We start from the raw sequence: 17,716 nt of genomic DNA, 5'->3' as shown, positions 1-17,716 counted from the left end.
TATGACTAACCTAGATAGCATATTGAAAAGCAGAGACATTACTTTGCCAACAAAGGTTTGTCTAGTCAAGGCTATGGTTTTTCCTGTGGTCATGTATGGATGTGAGAGTTGGACTGTGAAGAAGGCTGAGCACCAAAGAACTGATGCTTTTTAAGTGTGCTGTTGGAGAAGACTCTTGAGAGTCCCTTGGACTGCAAGGAGATCCAACCAGTCCATTCTGAAGGAGATCAGCCCTGGGATTTCTTTGGAAGGACTGATGCTAAAGCTGAAACTCCAGTCCTTTGGCCACCTCATGCGAAGAGTTGACTCATTGGAAAAGACTCTGATGGTGGGAGGGATTGGGGGCAGGAGGAGAAGGGGACGACAGAGAATGAGATGGCTGGATGGCATCACTGACTGGATGGACGTGAGTCTGAATGAACTCCGGGAGTTGGTGATGGACAGGGAGGCCTGGCGTGCTGCGATTCATGGGGTCGCAAAGAGTCGGACACGACTGAGCGACTGATCTGATCTGATCTGAACACTGAGAAACATGACTCTTTCCAGATAATTAGTTATTTGTTTGGAGTTCAGGATGGGGAACACATGTATACCTGTGGCAGATTCATTTTGATATTTGGCAAAACTAATACAATCATGTAAAGTTTAAAAATAAAATTAAAAAAAAATGATCCCAGCACTGTTCTTAATATATAATTAATAAATATCATCTCATTTATTCTTCACAACAACCCCGTAGGAGAAGTAGTAGTACTATCCCTATTTTATAGGCGAGGAAACCAAGATACAGATAAGTTAGGTAACTTCTCCAAGGGTATAAATCTAGCAGTTGGTCCAGTTGGAGTTTAATCAGATGATCTGACTCAAAAGCCTCAGTATTTGGGCCCCTTTCCTAGCACTACCCCTCTGTGTCATCAACCTTCACCTGAAAAAGGGAGTTATCCATCTCACCCGCCAAACTCTGAGCTCCTTGAGAACAGGCCTGCTTTATTTTATTTTGCATCTTTGCGACCTCGCTGCGATCTATTGAAAGTCAGCCCTCGATACAGGGTTTGTCGCTCCGGCTGCCCACCGGCGGGCCAGGCGGTAGTGGTGGTCCGTGGCACCCTGGCTCTTTTCCCTCTGCGGGCTCCACCTCTCTGTGGGCAGGCGGTGGTGTGTCCTCGGCCCTGGCCTCAGCAGGTCCCCGGGCAATCGAGGAGCCGCTGTCCTCCACGGAGCGGGAGGGTCGAGAGGGAGAAGGTGGGGGGCAACCTTTGCAACCCCATGGGCTGCAACCCACCAGGCTCCTCAGTCCGTGGAATTTTCCAGGCAAGAGTACTGGAGTGGGTTGCCATTTCCTTCTCCAGGGGATCTTCCCAACCCAGGGATCGAACCCGAGTCTCCCACACAGCAGGCAGACGCTTTAACCGCCTGAGCCACCAGGGAAGCCCTTTGTATCTTTCAGTTCAGTTCAGTCGCTCAGTCGTGTCTGACTCTTTGCGACCCCATGAATCGCAGCATGCCAGGCCTCCCTGTCCATCACCAACTCCCGGAGTTCACTCAGACTCACGTCCATTGAGTCAGTGATGCCATCCAGCCATCTCATCCTCTGTCGTCCCCTTCTCCTCCTGCCCCCAATCCCTTCCAGCATCAGAGTCTTTTCCAGTGAGTCAACTCTTCGCATGAGGTGGCCAAAGTACTGGAGTTTCAGCTTTAGCATCATTCCTTCCAAAGACATCCCAGGGCTGATCTCCTTCAGAATGGACTGGTTGGATCTCCTTGCAGTCCAAGGGACTCTCAAGAGTCTTCTCCAACACCACAGTTCAAAGGCCTCAATTCTTCGGCGCTCAGCCTTCTTCACAGTCCAACTCTCACATCCATACATGACCATTGGAAAAACCATAGCCTTGACTAGACAGACCTTTGTTGGCAAAGTAATATCTCTGCTTTTCAATATGCTATCTAGGTTGGTCATAACTTTCCTTCCAAGGAGTAAGCGTCTTTTGATTTCATGCTGCGGTCACCATCTGTAGTGATTTTGGAGCCCCCCAAAATAAAGTCTGACACTGTTTCCACTGTTTCCCCATCTATTTCCCATGAAGTGATGGGACCAGATGCCATGATCTTCATTTTCTGAATGTTGAGTTTTAAGCCAACTTTTTCACTCCCCTCTTTCACCTTCATCAAGAGGCTTTTTAGTTCCTCTTCACTTTCTGCCATAAGGGTGGTGTCATCTGCATATCTGAGGTGATTAATATTTCTCCCGGCAATCTTGATTCCAGCTTGTGTTTCTTCCACCTTATTTTGCCTTGTGCACTTAAAAACATGACTCCATCTGGCCTCATCACGCGCACTGTGAATTTCAGCCCTGTCAGCCTCATTTAGCTCCTTTAATGAGTCTTGTTTCCTCTTGATGCAAAGCTTTTGCACATACTGTTACATCTGTCTGGAGTGCTTCTCTGACCAGTTTTAACTATAAGCTAGAGTATTCTGTTCATTTGGGGGCATAATTATGTGGTTCACAAGAATATTGTTGAAACCACATTATCTCAGGAATAACTGAACAGACTGCAAAAGGGAAGACCAGAAAGGACAATGATGACTTTCTGCAAACACATAAGGTTATCTTCTTGTGGATGAAGGATGAGAACAATTCAGATACTCCCAAGGGACCCAGTGAAAAACAAGCTTCACATTATTTTAAGGAAGAACTTTCTAAGCATCAGCTGATCAAAGATGAAATGGCATTGAAACATGTATAATATCATATATGAAACGAATCACTAGTCCAGGTTTGATGCATGATACTGGATGCTTGGGGCTGGTGCACTGAGACGACCCAGAGGGATGGTATGGGGAGGGAGGTGGGAGCGGGGTTCAGGATGGGGAACACGTGTATACCCATGGCAAATTCATGTTGATGTATGGCAAAACCAATACAATATTGTAAAGTAATTAGCCTCCAATTAAAAGAAATAAATTTATATTTAAAAAAAAAATGAACGTCCTGGGAATAGTGAGTGCCCCATCTCAGGGAATATTTTGACAAGCGCAGGTGGCCACTCTGCAAAAATATTAGTATTATTAGGCTTTTTTGTTTGTTTTTTGCTTTTCAAAATGTATTTATTTTATTTGGCTGTGCCAGGGCTTAGTTGTGGCATGTGGGATCTAGTTCCCTGACCATGGATCAAACTTGGCCCCTTGCATTGGGAATGTGGAGTCTTAGCCACTGGACCACCAGGGAAGTTCCAGGCTTTGGTTTTTAATCAGGATGGAACATTTACCATTTTAATTCTCTTTTTCAAAATGATGACAATATAAGAAAATGCATTATCTTCCCACCCTTTGCATTCCTATCTCACGAATTTCTTAAAACTTTGGAATCTTAAGTTTTTTAAACTAGAGAATAAGGTTCTATAATTATTGTGCTGTTGTTTTGTTTTAGGGAAACTGGTAATTGTTATCACTTTTGCAAAGGAACGTTCATAAATATAAGTCCTGGTTGCTATACTGGTATTCTGGGTCTGGAGGTAGCTTATCTCTTTGCAAGAGGAATACGATTAGACTAGAGCAGTTGTTTTATCTTTCTATTCTTGGTACCATCCTGTTGTGAATGAGGTCAGTGGATTCCCAGGATAGATTGTAAAATTTAGGTGTTCTTAAACAACAGCAGTCTTTCTTGGGCCTCCCAAGAGGTTCAGTAGTTAAGAGTCTGCCTGCCAGTGCGGGAGATGCAGGTTTGATCCCTGGGTCAGGAAGATCCCCTGGAGGAGGGCATAGTAACCCACTCCAGTATTCTTGCCTAGAAAATCCCATGGATAGAGGAGCCTGGTGGGCTACAGCGCATGAGGTGACAAAGGAGTCGAACATGACTTAGCAACCAATGACAAAAAAGACTGGGAATGTCATATTCAGAATCTTGTAATTTCTCTCCTATACCTGTATTTTTTTTTGTCACTTCCTGATTTAGTACCAATTTAATTCATTCTTGTTGAACATAAGTTCTCTAGGGCAGAGATACATTAGCAAGAATCTCACGGTAGAAGAACTCTCACATTTGGATACTATGTAGTGAAGTTCTTCCATCTAGAAACTGAAGTGAAGAGTATCTGTCCTTTAGCTGAAACCATGTGTCAGCTTCTGAAGTGACCTGGTTTAAGACTTCAGCATGTCACTTGCCATTGTTTAGCTGTTACAGCTTCTCACTGTTTAACTGTAGGACTGTGGCAACTTGAAGCACTAGATATTTTTTAAGCAGAGTAAAAAGCTATTTTATATTTGATTAAGTGTTTTATTTTGCTATTCCCCTTCAAATGAACTTTGCACAGTCTATTTCATGAGGAGTGTGGTTTGCTTTGGCGTGTAATCCCCTAAAGCCAAGTTCCTTTTATTGTTATTGCTTAAGTCATATATTTTTATACAAAACATCTTATTACCTTAGTTTTATTTTAAATCAAAGCAAAGTTTGCAAAATGTCTATGAATCACACTGAAAGAATGTTAACGAATAGGGCCTCTGAATTTCCAGATTTGGGCATTTCTGATCTTAAAGAATATGACCATAAGCAAAAATATTATGCAAGCTGAGTAAAATTTAGATAAATAAGTACCAGATGGAACTATAGGGACTTATAAACTTTAATGCAAATATTATACCATTTCCTTAAACCTATATTTCAGTATGAAAAATTATATTCATATTGATGAGTATCAACTTTTTGTTAAATCAGACTTGGCAAAGGAACTCCATTTTAAGTAAATATAAAGCAGTTTCTTTTCTGAGCTTGAAGAGAAAGCTTTTCAAAGTCTTAAAATGTGAAACATTTTTATATATTCAGAGAAATTCTTCTGTTAGCTATTTTATTGCTGTGATTTTCATTCCACATTTTAGTTTTCTGTAAATAGTGTGCAAGAATTTGCAATCCTTGAGTTTGAGTTTTAGGATAGCTTACCTAGTCCATTGCTTTAACACACACACACACACACACACACACACACACACACACACACACTCTGGTGTTATTGCTTGCTGTGTAACTGATCGTTTAATCCTTACCCTTGCTTTTTATGTCAAAAGAACCTCTATCTCTATTGCTGACTTAATGATTAATTTTGTTGTCTATAGTTTATTATCTGAGAATATATCCGTGTTCCAAAATAACAGGTACTGAACACTGTGATCCCTTTTCCTTCACTTTGAAGGAAAGGTTGATAGGTATAGATCTTCATATCCTACCCCAAGCACATTAGAATAGATGAATAAATTGAGATTAGGATGTAAATAGACTCTTCGTTCCTTGTGTAGCAGTTTTATGAAGACTGTTCTGAGATTCTTGGAAAATCTGTGTAGTGAATTCTGTTAAAACGTGAGCAGAATAGAGAATCCAGATTTTAAAAACTGTGATTCCAAGAATGATAGATAAGTTCCTTTGACTCTTGCTGGCTTCCCCTGTATAACTATAACCTTCTCAGGTTCTCTGAACAGAAACAATTTTATATTCACTCTTTGAAGTTGGCAAGCAAAGCTGCATCAATTTGGCAAATACTATACTTCTTCGTAAATAATAATCTTATTGTATCCATGGTGGGAAAGCAGTATATTAAATGTATGCCAAATTATAAAATTGTTAAGTAAAATGAAAAAAAAAATTGTCTTAAAGGAACTATGACAATTATTGACTATATTCTGCCTTGGGTCCTGCATGTCCTTATGAGATATTGAAAGTAACCTCCTAACTTTTTGCTTCTTATGAATCAATGAGGGCATGTCAAATACTTTTTGCATCAAAGAAGGGGAAAAATTCTTGGTCTGTTGAAAGTGCGGAAGATTAGTTACTTTTCAACTTGTTTTGAATCATCTTTGCATTTTACCTTTGTAATTGGTTAAAAAAATATAGATCCACAAAACGCACTGAGTATAAGCATAATAATACATGCCACAGCATAAGAAAAGTGCATTAATTCTTCCAACCTTGGATTACAACCCACTGCCTCAGTGTAGCAAGAACAACAGAGGACTGCCTTTGTCCACACGAGTCCTGCCATCTCTATAATAGATAGCATTTGTCCACCTTTCTGCTTTTATCAGGTTTCACGTTAGGCTTCTCAGTTTTGATGTAGTGAAGTATTGCCAGGGAAAAGGAGGAAGTACAGTCAATTCTTGTTATTCATGGTAATTATGGTGTATAAAGATGCAGCAAACCCTGAATTAATGAATACTAAACCATTACTTCTAGAGGAAAGATAGGGTTAGATTCCTCCTCCAACCTCTGGTTACAACATTTTTAACAGATGAGAAATATATAACTTTGTTTTATGTGTGTTTCTGATTAAAGATACTTAATTCACTACATATTGTTGATTCATTAACATTGAATGGCAAACAGCTCTATATAACTCATAATTGAGCGAAGGTTGTCTAACACATGTATTTTCTTGGTCAGGCCCATAACAGCACAAAAATGCAAAACACATGGCACTAAAAAAGACTATTGAAAGGAAGCTTGTTTCCGGTCTGCGAGCTGAAACAAGAAAGCATAATGTTGCCTTGTTATACCTCAGCTATGAACAAATGAAGCTAGCAACTAAAATGTTTCCCCACTCTGCTTATGTCCACAAATTACCAGGAGTGCACCATGTATTTGGGGAAGTAGGGGAATTTGCAAATATGTAATCCACACAAAATATGTTTCAACTTAATTGAAATAGAAAAATAAAAATATTTAGGAACAGGACTCTTATAATCTGGTTTATATCTTATTGGCATTTGGATGGTCCATTGAACTTAGCCCTGAACAGTCCATGACTTGAGAAAAAAATAACCTAAAATATCCTTGTTGCATAATCTTTCTTGGAAAAGAAGCAATCAGTTATCTTCTAGGATTACCAATATAACAGAAAAAATAGAAATTAAAAAATATGGGCGAAAACTGGTGTCATTCATCCTTAGAGTCATGAATTTTGACCACTCTGACATATATGTATTTTGTCCTTCATATACCAGATGTGCCTCTTAAATCTTATACATATATGCACTGGGAGCCCTCATTAGCAGTTATTTAACGTCTATTTGGCTGACACTTTGTTTGACATTATTGTTCAAGTCGCTAAGTTGTGTTCAACACTTTGTGACCTCAGGTACATATATAATCTTATTTCCTCCTCAAACTCTAGCACGTAGGATTTGAGTTCTGTTTTACAGAGATAAAAACACTGGTCCAGACAGGTTACTAACTTAATAGAAATACCACAAAGTTATGATAAGTGGCAGAGCTAAAATCTGAACACAGGTTTTTATGGCCATAGCCAAGACCACTCCACCATATGTTGCTGCCTGGTGGCTCAGGGGGTAAAGCGTCTGTCTGCCTGCAATATGGAAGACCTGGGTTCGATCCCCGGGTTGGGAAGATCCCCTGGAGAAGGAAATGGCAACCCACTCCAGTACTCTTGCCTGGAAAATTCCATGGACGGAGGAGCCTGGTAGGCTAGAGTCCATGGGATCACAGAGAGTAGCACACGGCTGAGCAACTTCACTTCCATTGTTTACAGGCTGGAAGAGTCCTCTGGTCAACATGATAAGTCTACAGTAGATAAAATTGACCAGAAATTTTGTGCAGCTCTTTACAGACTGAATTTGAGCTGACCCACTGACTTGCTTTGGCCGATAGTAGTGAAAGTGGCATTTTGTGGCTTCCAGGTGGTATTGAGAGGCTTTGCTGCTTAGCTCTTGTCCTCTTAAAATACTGCCACCTTGAGAACAAGCCTGGACTGGTTTCCAGGAGGCAGACATACCATGTGGAGACAGTGCTTGGAGGAAGAGTGACCCAGCCATCCCAGCTGAAGCCCCGGTCAACCTAACTGCAAACTCCCAGGAGAGCCCAACTAACACAGCGTAGAGCAGAACTGGCCAGCTGAGCCCAGCCCTAAGCTTCACCCCACAGAACTATGAACAAACATGGTTAGCTTTCATTTTAAGCCCCTGTGTTTTGCCGCAATAGATAACTAATCCACTGTGATCCCACTTCCATCTTTCTGATCTCTCTTAGCCTATAAGATTTGGGATTCTTCTGGTCTATTAGTTAGAAGGAGGTCTTATTCCTAGGCAAAGCCTAAACATCTGTGTAAAACAAAGATTTTCTCTGCTTTGCTGGGTTCATCAAGGTCTAAAGTTTTAGAGCTGGAATGACTTTAAAAGTCATGTAGCTCAGCTCTGTGCTTTAGTGATAATGATGTATCATGAACAAAGTGGTTCTTGCAGAATTGGCTACTGCAGAGCTGTCAGAAAATTTGACTCATTTTATTTCTGGGTCCTTCTTCCATACTCTACTGCCTTTTTTTTTTTAAACCTCTCTTTGCATCAAAGCTCAAATCACATTCTAATTGAAATATAATAGGAAAGCTTGGTTTTTAAAGAATATGGTCACAAAGGATTTATAATAGCAAAGAATCATGTTCTTAAACATTCCTCCATGTATTTGTATTAATACAGTTTGGAGCCTATTGACTTTGCTCAAAGTGAGATATACTTTAGCAGTTTCAACCCACACTTTCTTTTTGAACTCTGTAATGGCCATAGACATCACAGATTAGTAACTTAATACTTCTACATGTGTTTTTCAATATAGAGTTTAATGTAGTTTTGGTTTGCATCTTTTACTACCCATTGATTTGACTTTCCTGCTGAGAAGGTGGTCTATAGTATAGAAGACATGTCTGCATGATTTTTGAACTTTGACAGCCATAGAGGGGAACTTTATTAAATGATGTTTAAAAGGAGCATTAATCCTCTAAGGCTGCAGATATGAACCATCACTTCTGCCAAAGGAACAAAAATGCCCATTTTATATATAACATTTTAAATTATTCTTTTAGTCTTCATAGATCTTTCCTATTAGGAGGGATTTTTTCCCCATAAAGCAGGAAAAAAGGATATAACATTTTTATGGATTATTGGTAAATATATTTTCCACCTAAATGTGAAGTTTAATATGAAACTTTCCTGTAGTTAAAATGTCCCTTAGGAGTGGATATGGGAACTTTTATGAGTATGACAAAGTTTAATTCCAGAGTGATCAAAATTAAGTTAAATGTGCCTTCAAGCAGTAAAATTAAGCCATATTATATACAGTTCTTTATATTGAGTTGACCAATTGGTTCAGTGAATATGTTGTTCAATAAAGTCCTTGGTAAAAATGGAAAACGTGTCTTATTATTACTTAAAACTAAGTGAACTTTTTGGCCAACCCAATAATAATATCTGTTATACAATTCTTTATCAAAGTTTCATCCTAAAATGCTTGTTAAAACAATCCACTGAATATCTAGAAATGAAAACTGTAAAATGTCATTCTATGGAAATAGTTCACCCGTACAAAGGTGCTTCAGTTCACAGGAGATCCTTAATTTTTCTAACACATGGCTTCTTTAAGTGTTATAGGCCTATTGTGACAACAGTAAAACTTTCTTTTGCTAGAATGACTGGTGTGTTTATGAGTTACTTTATCTACTTGTTGGCAGCTTACACAGTAAAGACAATGGTGATTGATGGGCTGAAATGTCTGATGACTCTGACTCTATTCAAGAATATGTTACTGCGTGCTGTGAAATTCTTTTCCAGCAATTCAGTTTAAATCCCCCTGGAGGTGTTTGTGATTTTTGTGGGGCTCTGTGATAATTAAGTCCCCCATACTTGGCTTTGTAAAATTGCTCTCCAAGCTGAAGTAAATCTTCTGGAAATTCAGATGGATTTAATATCCATTTGTGATGGATATTTTGGTTGTGTATCACTTTTACCATCAGAAACTTGTTTGGGTTAGAGTAAGATTATGACATGCTAACCCTGCCAGCCTCCTCTTTCTGGGTCATTTTGATGCCTTTTTCCATCTACAACTAACTTCTTGATAATCATTTAGCAAACATTTATTGAAGGCTTACATTGGGCTCAGCACCAGGATATAGAGAGGAGTTGGTAACAGTTCCCATCTGGAAGGGTTCCACTGAGGGTAAGAGGTGGTACAGGACCTAGGTCTATGAACAAGCCATCACAATACCGTAATTTCAATAATACTAAGATGTAGTAGTGACCACCAGACAGGTTGATCCACTTAACCAGGCAAGAGAGTCAGGGAAAGTTTGAAAAAAGAGGTGACTCTTGGCTGGCTCTAGTAGAATTTCATGAAACAAAGGAGGGAGCTTAAAGAGGGTACAGCCTTCAAGCATTTTGTACCGTTGGTACTTTCCAAATATAGATATATAGAATAACTGTAAAAATATACAGGAAACTTATTACTGTATGTTTCTGGTTAGGGAAGTTGAGTGAAGTACAGATGCTGGGGAGAAACTTCTCAGTGTATATTATTTTGGGTCTAATACATGTACGAATTTTCTTTATATTTTAAAATAAATAAATACTATTCTTTTAGGAATGGAGACATTAGGACAGTGGTTCCTTAAACAATGTGATGAATCCCCTAACCAGCTCCTTCTTTCTGGCTGTCTGTTTTTTTAATGTTATCCCTAATTGTGGAATAAAGGCATTTTTTTTTTTTTTCAAGTTAGACATGTCTCAGATACAGGCTGGTGAGAGAGAAGTTTTTATGCAGAAGATTTTCCTATGTCTCTGAAATCTTGCCTTTCCCTTCTGTTTGGGGGAAACTCATTATTTAAGAGGCTCTCCAACTCACTGTTTCAAATTCTCTGGCTCTAGAGTTGGCAAGTCAAATGAGTAATTTAGCATATCCACGGGAAACTATTGGTCTTATCTCAGGCAGTAAGTAAACAGGCCATCTTACTTAAATTCCTATTGTCCCAATGAAAGTCACACAACTACCAAGAGGAAATTAGTTTATATATATACATATATATGTGTATATATATATGTGTGTGTGTGTATATCAATCTTGGTTATCTATAAATGATTCTCAAGTCTGCCATTGGTTAGGAGAAATTAATCTGTTGTCTTGGATTGAACCCTTTTTATTTTAAACATTGATTTATCACTTGTATATAATGTGATACATTATATATAATGTGATACATTATATAGAAATAGTAACTTCTACTCCAGTAAAAAAAATTGTTCAATGAATAATACAGGTACACAGAAAGAGGACTAAAAAGATGAAGGAAGGAAGGAGACAAGTATTGCAACAGAATTGATGCCATTTGGAAAATGCCAAGTTCATTTTTAGACAAATACAAAATAAAATATTTAAAGCAGATGAGAAGCTTGCAATAGTGGTAGGAACACAGATTTTGGTGTTAAATAGTCATCCCAAATTGCAATTTCACCTTTCTTCCTTAGAAGCTGCAAAGACCTGGTCAGGTCTGACCCTTCTGAGCCTTCTTTTCCCTAACTGTACATGAGACTAATAATGCTGAACTTGCTTAGTTGTTATGAGGACTAAATGGCACAAGTGGAAAGTGTGTGGCCTCTTTGGCACCGATGTTACGTAAGTGAGATGTTACCACTTCCTTACTGTGTGCTGGCATTCTACATGAAGCTTTATGTATAGGTAATATTGTTTAAACCATATAAAATGAGAAAGCTGAGAGGTTAACAGTTTTCCTATGGCCAGAAGTAGCAGGACCAGGATTTGGACTAAGTTTGACTCCAGAGGCCTAGCTCATAATCATTTGTCTCTACAGCTTCTTTCAGCAAAAGCCAGCAACCCACCCACAGGGAAATGATTAATAGGTTGCTTAGGTGGTAGGGAGGTCTAAGAGGGAGCGGATATATGTGTACATATAGTGATTCACTTCTCTGTACAATGTAAACTAACACAAGAGTAAAAAGCAATTATACTCCAATAATATATATATATATATATGAAGAACACAGAGAGCTTAATAACAAAAAATAAACAAATGATACAGTGTAAAAGAAGTCATTGGTACTGGTAGGTAGACTCACTGAGCCAGTGACCCTGACTGCTGAATCAGGAAGCAGACAGTGAATGAGACAGACGAAACAATGGCAGGTATCAGGTGACCTAGTCCAGGTAAGGAACAAATTACTTCTGGGAAGGGGCTGACGCCTGCCTGAGCATGATGTGAGTCTGCCATTCTGCACAACCTGCCCCTGGACTCATGTCCTGCACAACCAGAATCTTCACTGCAGCAAGTTCAGGAGTAACAAGTTGTCAGCTTCCTCCTGGTAAATACATAAAATGTGTGGAGCCAATTCTCTGACAAAACTCATGCGTTCAATTTTCTTCAGTTATTGCTGCTCCCAGATTTTTTTTTTTTCTCAACATATTCTAAATAAATTAGGTCTGAAGAATGTCACTTACCAGCCATAATCACAACATCATGGGTAAGTGTTTAGATGAATACATAAGTTAAACATAACATTGATGTCCAAAGTTCTTTAGTATAGCTGACATGGAATGTTATTTAAATACGCAAAGATAGGAAGTGGGGGGAGGTGCACAGCTGGTGGGGAAGAAGGCACTCAGAACTGTGCCAACGAACAGTTTTGCTTGAATAGCTGAAGAGCATTAAAATTAGGAGAATACAATGAGCAGATAAGAATCATGTGTATAATTAACTCCAAATTTTCATTTGACATAATAAAGGTCACTCTTTCATCAATGACCATTTCATCTAATCATACTTTTTTTAAAGCAATAAGTAAAATTTTAATATAGCTTGTCAAATAGATGCCTAAAATATCCCAATCCAATATCTATTTTACTATTCTGTTCTGTGCTATGAACTGTATAAGTTTTGAAAAAGAAGTCCTTTTTTTTTTTTCCAATTCACTAGCCCACATTTGTAATTGAGCTGGTAATCTCTACCTCTCACCTCTATCACCCCCAGTTAAAACTATTGAGAACCACAGCTTCATAGAGCACTTTGGGTACACAAGGACACATGGTAAGAAATGTGACCTTTTTCTATCATCAAGTCAGAGTGTCTCACATTTTCTTGTGTTTTCACTGATGAATTTAAAACCTCAGCAGTAGTCAAGTTCATAGAAAGAAAGAAAGCTTTCAATCCAGAAAGACTCATAGACCAAAAACAGATCATTGAAAGTAATTTTACCACTTATTTGAGCCTATTAACAGTATATTTGTTTTATGTATGACAGTTCATAGAGCACCCAGAAAGTATCTCAGAGTTTTGGATTCAGGCTCCAGTGGGTCTTTTTCTTCTTTTTGAGTATGAACAAAGAGAAATTTCCCATTTGGCTTTTATAATGTTCCAAGATCAAAGGAGTTTATACTGAAAATTCAGCCCTATAAAAGCCATGTGTAGCATGAATTCAGTCTGATTCTCCCAAATCCAGTGAAAATGGGGTGTTTGGCCATCAAGCTTTGAAAACCAGCATTCCGCAGGGTATTCCTAGGGCCCTGCTTTAGTTTCTACCTTCCTGGAAATGGTCCCTTAGTGTGATCTTGGCAGTGTTGTTGGGATGGCCTGAAGCCACTGACCTAGCAAATTTTCTCAAAATTGTTGCCCTGAAACAGTGCAGAGAAACAAACTTGGTGGTATAAATGCTCCCTGGGTCTGGAAATTTCATAAGTCAGAGTTAAAACAAAGATTGGTCTAAAATCTTTTGCTGGTGCAGAGTCTGAAATATAAATTGTCTGGAGCAAGGAATCTTTCCTGGCTCTTTGGTGCTGCCTCTCTAACTGTTATAATAATAAAAAATGTTTTTAGAACTGTGTGGTGATAAAATGAAAGCCTTTAATATTGGAAAGATATTTGGAATCTAGATTGGTCATCTGGTTGAAGTCCTCTGCTTTTCTTTTACTGCTTCTCCAGCATTTGTATAGGAAACTCATTTTTGTTTTATTATTTTTTTTGAAAATAAAGTTTCATTCTTATTCAGTCACTAAGTCACATCGGACTCTTTGCCACCCCATGGACTGCAGCACACAAGGCTTCCCTGTCCACCATCTCCCAGATCTTGGTCAAACTCATGTCCATTGAGTCAGTGATGCCATCTAACCATCTTATCCTTTGTCGTCCACTTCTCCTCCTGCCTCAATCTCTTCTAGCCTCAGGATCTTTTCCAGTGAGCTGGCTCTTTGTGTCCGGTGGCTGAAGTATTGGAGTGTCAGCTTCAGCATCAGTCCTTCCAATGAATACTCAGGCTTGATTTCCTTTAGGATTGACTGGTTTGATCTCTTTGCCGTCCATTTGGAGGTTTTTCCTATCTTACACATTTTGTAAGAAATATTTCATTCATTTACTTCAAGTCAATTTAATTCTAATTCTGAGTCTCTATACTTCTGGACTGAAGCAGTATCATTGTCAGTCCTTTTGGAGGCCCATTAGCTGTCAGGATTCTGGTTCTGTCACAGAGCTCCCTGACACTGGGGACCCTTGGTCATTGTCATCAGTTCACCCTGGTAATCACCAAGCCATGCTTGCCCTAGCCTGATGATCTCTTCAGAAGTCCTGCCACTTCCAGGCCCTGATGCTTGGGACTCAGGACTTCTTTCAAGGTGGGATCCATTACACCTAGAGTCCGCTGCCCTTGACCATTGTGTGCAGGTTCTTGCAACTTGTGTGTGTGTGGGTGTGGCAGGGAATGGGAGGACAGTGGGCAGTGCAGGGCTCAATTCCTCAGTTCTCAGGGGACACACAAATCTCCATTTCTAGTCTCCATTCAAAAGCATTTTTCTGCATTTCTCTAATAATTAATGATGTTTAGCATCTTTTCATGGAGAAGGCAATGGCACCCGACTCCAGTACTCTTGCCTGGAAAATCCCATGGATGGAGGAGCCTGGTAGGCTGCAGTCCATGGGGTTGCAAAGAGTCGGACTCGACTGAGCAACTTCACTTTCACTTTTCACTTTCACGCGTTGGAGAAGGAAATGGCAATCCACTCCAGTGTTCTTGCCTGGAGAATCCCAGGGACGGGGGAGCCTGGTGGGCTGCTGTCTATGGGGTCGAATAGAGTCGGACACAACTGAAGCGACTTAGTAGCAGCAGCATCTTTTCATGTGCCTCTTGGTCATCTATATGTCTTCTTTGGAGAAATGTCTCTCTAGGTCTTCTGCTCATTTCTTGATTGGATTGTTTGGGGTTTTTTTTTGTTATTGAGCTGCATGAACTGTTAGTAGATTTTGGAGATGAATCCCTTCTCAGTTGCTTCATTTGCAAATATTTATGTGGAATCTAGAAAAATGATACAGTTCAGTTCAGTTGCTCAGTCATGTTCAACTCTTTGTGACCCCATGAACCACTGTGACCCCATGAACTGCAGCACGCCAGGCCTCACTGTCCATCACCAACTCCTGGAGTCCACCCAGACCCATGTCCATTGAGTTGGCGAAGCCATCCAACCATCTCATCCTCTGTCGTCCCTTCTCCTGCCCTCAGTCTTTCCCAGCATCAGGGTCTTTTCCAATGAGTCCACTCTTTGCATCAGGTGGCCAAAGTATTGGAGTTTCAGCTTCAGCATCAGTCCTTACAATGAACACACAGGACTGGTCTCCTTTAGGATGGACTGGTTAGATCTCCTTGCAGTCCAAGGGACTCTCAAGAGTCTTCAACACTACAGTTCAAAAGCGTCAATTCCTTGGCGCTCAGTTTTCTTTATAGTCCAACTCTCACATCCATACATGACCAATGGAAAAACCATAGCTTTGACTAGATGGACCTTTGTTGACAAAGTAATGTCTCTGCTTTTTAATATGCTATCTAGGTTGGTATAACTTTCCTTCCAAGGAGTTAGTGTCTTTTAATTTCATGGCTGCAGTCACCACCTGCAGTGATTTTGGAGCTCCCAAAAATAAAGTCAGCCACTGTTTCCACTGTTTCCCCATTTATTTGCCATGAAGTGATGGGACCAGATGCCATGATCTTAGTTTTCTAAAAGTTGAGCTTTAAGCCAACTTTTTCACTCTCCACTTTCACTTTCATCAAGAAGCTTTTTAGTTCCTCTTCACTTTCTGCCACAAGGGTGGTGAAATCTGCATATCTGAGGTTATTGATATGTCTCCCAGCAATCTTGATTCCAGCTTGTGTTTCTTCCAGCCCAACGTTTCTCATGATGTACTCTGCATATAAGTTAATAAGCAGGGTGACAATATACAGCCTTGACGTACTCCTTTTCCTATTTGGAACCGGTCTGTTGTTCCATGTCCAGTTCTAACTGTTGCTTGCTGACCTGCATACAGATTTCTCAAGAGGCAGGTCAGGTGGTCTGGTTGCCCATCTCTTTCACATGAACCTCTTTATATGGCAGGAATAGAGATGTAGACATAGAGAATGGACATGTGGACATGGGGGTGGGAGGAGGGGTGGGGTGACTTGGGAGAACGGCGCTGGCTGTATACACTAGCATATGTCAAACAGATGGCTGGTGGGCACCTGCCGCATAGTGCAGAGGGCTCAGCTTCATGCTCTGTGGTGACCTAGATGGGTGGGATGGCGGGGAGGAGACCCACGAGGGAGGGGATATGTGTATACACACAGCTGATTTACTTCGCTGAACAGCAGAAATCGTAAAGCATTGTACAACTGTACAAAAACAACTGTACCCCCAACAAAAACAAAGGCACCCAGAGAAGCACACACAAGAAAGTGCTTTCCTTCTCGCAGCGGTCTGCCGGCACACCTAGCACCTGATTGCCATAGCCTTTTCAGTGCCCTTCGTTTCAGTTTTATAAGCAGTGGAAAGAACCAGTGACTTCTGGTATATTCAGTTTTCAGAAACTGAAACACCACAAAAATCCCTGAGGCAAGGGATTTCAAGGCTTGACTTCTTGATCAGTATGAGGGGGGAAAGGGGGGAAAATTGTGTGAACATAGCAGTTGAATATTTTTTTTAAAATACTCTTACCAAAACATGTAAATAATTGGGTGCTCAGTCAGCTCAGTCATGTCTGACTCTTTGCGACGCCTACGGACTGTAGCCCATCAGGCTCCTCTGTCCATGGGATTTTCCGGCCTAGAATATGATGTATAGGTACAAATTCATCTGGAAGCATCCTTAGGAAACTGTGATAGTTGTTGATGGTTGTTTCTGGGGAGCTGGACTGAGGGCCGGGTGCAGAAGGCAGTCCCTTTCTAGTTCACCACACCCTGTAGTTCTGCTTGAGTCCCTTATATTGGTACTTTGTATATGTTATTTTTATGATGATAAAAAATTTAAGGTTATTACTTCAAAGAAAAAAATTTTTTCATTCATTAACCATGAGACACTTTCCTCAACCAAGCCTTACCTATCTTAACGAATTGTCCTGATTCTGTGGCTCAGAATCCTGAGTTCAGGAGTTAATTTGCCCAAGATTACATGATGCCCAAGAGTCAGGATTTGAGCCCACATCTATTTTACACATAGATCTGTGAATGCCCTTTCCCCCACCCCAGGCTCTGTCCTCCAGGGCTAGTTCATTCCACTTTCTTGTCTTTAACTGCCCAAGTAATGAGGCCTGACAGACCCCCTTCATCAGGCCACACATTTATGTCAAATCCTTGAATACCAATAAATACCTGAAACCATGTTTCAAAATATACCATAAAATGTAAATGAGAATGACACATAGTTCACGTCAAGTTTATACACAGCAGCAGCAGTATGGAGTTAAAGTAAAGCACATGGGGGAAGTTTAACTTGAAATGTTAGGCAAAACCAGTCCTAAAAGAATGAAATAATAAACTTAGGAAAAATTAATTATACCTCTGAATATACCATAAATGTGTCTTTTGTTTAAGTCAAATAAAAATGGCTGTATTAACAAATAGCAAATTATGAGTTGCTGCCTATAGTTTCATT

General features: G+C 39.9%; 1 protein-coding gene across 4 annotated transcripts in view; it reads left to right on the top strand.

Moving 5' to 3' along the window:
- The window catches only part of INADL (InaD-like (Drosophila)), a 396,383-nt gene that overhangs the window by 313,624 nt on the left and 65,043 nt on the right, over positions 1 to 17,716 (top strand). The window lies entirely within an intron of this gene.

Source organism: Bison bison, unplaced genomic scaffold (genome assembly GCF_000754665.1).
Source record: "Bison bison bison isolate TAMUID 2011002044 unplaced genomic scaffold, Bison_UMD1.0 scf7180017863957, whole genome shotgun sequence".
NCBI classification, from domain to species: Eukaryota; Metazoa; Chordata; class Mammalia; order Artiodactyla; family Bovidae; genus Bison; species Bison bison.
This window is presented reverse-complemented; position numbering and strand designations above follow the sequence as displayed.